Consider the following 3,606-nt stretch of genomic DNA (forward strand, 5'->3'; position numbering starts at 1 on the left):
AGAGAGAGAGAGAGAGAGAGTGAGTGAGAGAGAGAGAGAGGGAGAGAGAGAGAGAGAGAGAGAGAGAATTTAGTAATTACATATATAACAGGTATGTATATGATACAAAAGCATATTGAAATACGAATCCAAAACCGAAGAAAATAACAAAGAAAGAAAGAAATATTGAAACAAAGGAAAGAAAGAAAGAAAGAAAAACATCAAAGCAACAGCGTTTCAATTGGTCGCAAACCACAAGGTTCAACGGAACCTGCTAAAGTAAGCCAACGCATGCGTAGCATTACCGCCTGTGATGACGAGGCTAAGGCTTTGGAAGAGCCAAGTACACTCACGGAATTAAGCAATAGCAGCAACCCTACAGTAAAATCTTTCTCTACTCATGCTTATAGAATGTGCAAGGTTGAAAATCTAGAAACTACAGACAAAAAAGCAGCAAACCCTTTATATTAATATTGTGTTAAAAATAGACCAAAACAAATATATTCTTCAAAGCTATGAGAAATGAGATGGAGAGCAACAGACGCGTGTTTCATTGTAAGTCAATGTGACATACTACTATCACTTTCGAAAGGAAGTCGAAAAAGATTTTACTCTAGAGCTGTCGATGCATGACGGGAAACTGAGAGAATCCCGTTGTCTCATCATCATAATTCCATCATCATCGTTTAACATCCAGAGAAGGAAAAGTATTGGCCCCAGCATCGACCCCTGGGGAACGTCACTGCAGGCATTCGTCTGCGCGGAGAAATCTCCATTTATCTGCACTGGAAAGGTTCGATGGCTCAGGAAGGAAGAAATCCACGAAGTCACCAATGGGTGAATCTTGTATGCTTGAAGTTTGCGCAAGAGAAGTCGGTGATTAACGGAGTCAAACGCCTTTGCGAAGTCCACCGAGTCTTTTTCATCCATGGTACTTGTAATCCACTCTTCAAGAAGGAGAAGATTTGTCAGGCAAGATCTTCGGCGTTGAAATCCATGCTGCGAGTCGGATATAGCATTTGAAATAAGGAGGTGATCCATGAGAGATTACTTGACGATGATCTCCATGACTTTGCAGAGGATGGATCTCAGACTGACCGGTCGATAATTAAGGGGATCTTCCTTACTGCCCTTTTTGAATATTGGATTAACTGAGTTTAGCTAATTTTAACTAACTTGAGTTTCACTGTGGCTGGGCAGCATTGTTAGTGAAGTACCTTTGTATATTCCTGTACTCCAAAATTGTATGTAGGTACTAAAATTGTTAATCAATCGCTTAAATATCAAACCAACTAAACTAGTCATCCGTTTGTTGAAGTTGTTTAAACAACTAATTGTTTGTCAAAATTATTTTGTTGCTATTCACAACCTTATCAATGACAGACCTCCTCCCTTCACTCTCAACATCGAATCCCCTGAGAATGAATTTTATGCCTATGTGCATGTATGCTTGTGTGTGGGTATGTAGATGTGTGGTAGCTTACAAAGGAAAGGACGAGTGAGATAATCGAAGAATGCAACTGTGGTGTGTGTGTGTGTGTGTGTGTGTGTGTGTGTGTGTGTGTGTGTGTGTGTGTGTGTGTGTGTGTACACTTACGCGCCTGCCCGTATGTGTGCTCGTGCGTAGGTGGAACCTAGCCATCTGTGACCTATTTCGATGTTCGTCTTTTTTCTGAAGGCCAGCTCGGTGTCAGATCTGCGGGAGATTGATTGTCTCGTAAAGATTTGATTGCAGTTCGTTGTATATGGAGGGGAAAGGGGTGGAAAATAGGGTGAGTATTTATGTGTGTGCGCACGAGTTAGTATGATCTAATGTGCGTGTAGCGGTTGAGTCGGTTCTGTGAATGTATATGCTCGAATGCGTGTAGGTGAGAATATGTGTTTACTTCTGTGTGTGCATTCCTATGTGTGTATGTGTGTGCGTGTGCGTTTGTGGATGTGTGTGTGTGTGTGTGGTTGTGTGTTCTTGTGTGTGTCTATGCATACGCAAATGCGTGCGTGAATATGTATGGCAGTGTATTGGGATTGTTCATTATCACATGTACCTATGGCGCATGGCTCAGTGGTTAGAGCGTCGGGCTAATAATCATAAAGTAGTGAGTTCGATTCCTGGACCGGGCTGTGTGTTGTGTCTTTGAGCAAGACATTTCATTTCACGTTGTTCCAGTTCACTCAGCTGTTGAAGGGAGTTTCGACGTCATTGGTGTCAAGGTATATCGGCCCCTTTACCTTTCCCTTGAATAAGATCGGTGACATACAGAGAGAAGGCTGGTATACATAGGCCACTGCTGGTCTTCCACAAACAACCTTACTCGGACTTGTGCCTTGGAGGGTAACTTTCTAGGTGCAATCCCATGGTCAGTCATGACCGAAGGGAGTCTTCACTTTTATTTGTATGGATTCCCTTGCATCCTGCTGTCAGTCTAATCCTGCTCTCTATATATATACCTGCACACATATGCCCACCCACACACGGACGCACACATGGATTGATATATTTTCTATTCAGTATTGGTAATGTCTCATTTATGAGAATAGATTTTGGAACATCATTGAAGTCGCGAATAGCGAAGAAAGGGATTTGACAAACCAACACCGATTCGTTGTTTAACTAACACATTAAACAAACGCTCGATTAGTTAGAAATGCTAACATATTTAACCGATTGATTAACAAATTTAACAATAAAGAAGTGATATTGAACTAGTGCGTCTGTTTATTATTATTGGCAATATGACCTTCAACTATCCAACCAAGTGTTTCTTCTTTGAAGACGTTCAAATGGCCTTCACCATTTTTCCCTCGCTTTCTTCTTTGCCATTCTTTATTACTACTGTTCCAAGTGAAATACATGGATTCTTCATCATAAATGTTTTTGCAAAGACATCATTGATGCACAATGAAAAGAATTCTGTCAGTGTTCTCATATGTTGTTCATTGACAGCCATATATATATATATATATATATATATATATATATATATCCTCATTATTTCTGAGCAGTATTCTTTGTTCACCTGGTCGATGAACTTGCAGTCTCATTATTGTAGTTGCTCTTTCATCCTAAGATGGATGCAACTGCTTCGAATGGACCAGTATACCTACCCATTACCTATTGACTAATTTCGTTATCAATTTTTATTTGAACAGCAGCCTAGAGCACAGAAGGGCAAAGGCAGACAGCTAAGGACATCTATCGCCAAGAAGATTTGTGTAGATTTGTATACATTTCATGTCTTTACCTCTCCGTTACTAGCTGCTGATGTTGCGATGGCAATGTCGCGGTGATTAATTCCATTTGCACTGGGATATGTAGAAGTCATCGTGAAAAACCTGCAACTAATTTGTTCTCGTGTAGATTTCAATTTGAATTACACGCGCTTTTGGGTGTTCGTTGGTGGGTATGATGGGTAATTCTTGTAGAATTCTTAATTCTTGTAGAATTCCGTAGAATTCCGTAGAATTTAAACAAGCGAAGGTAAGGTGGACGAGAATTTAAACAAATGAAGTTCAGTTTAAAGTTTATAAATAAATATATTTCATTCCATGTTCCGTTTAAACTTTATGAATAAATGTATTTTTGCATTATTCATTATTGTTTTTAAAAATAAATCACATATACCCATC

The sequence above is a fragment of the Octopus bimaculoides genome, chromosome 7 (assembly GCF_001194135.2).
Source record: "Octopus bimaculoides isolate UCB-OBI-ISO-001 chromosome 7, ASM119413v2, whole genome shotgun sequence".
NCBI lineage: Eukaryota > Metazoa > Mollusca > Cephalopoda > Octopoda > Octopodidae > Octopus > Octopus bimaculoides.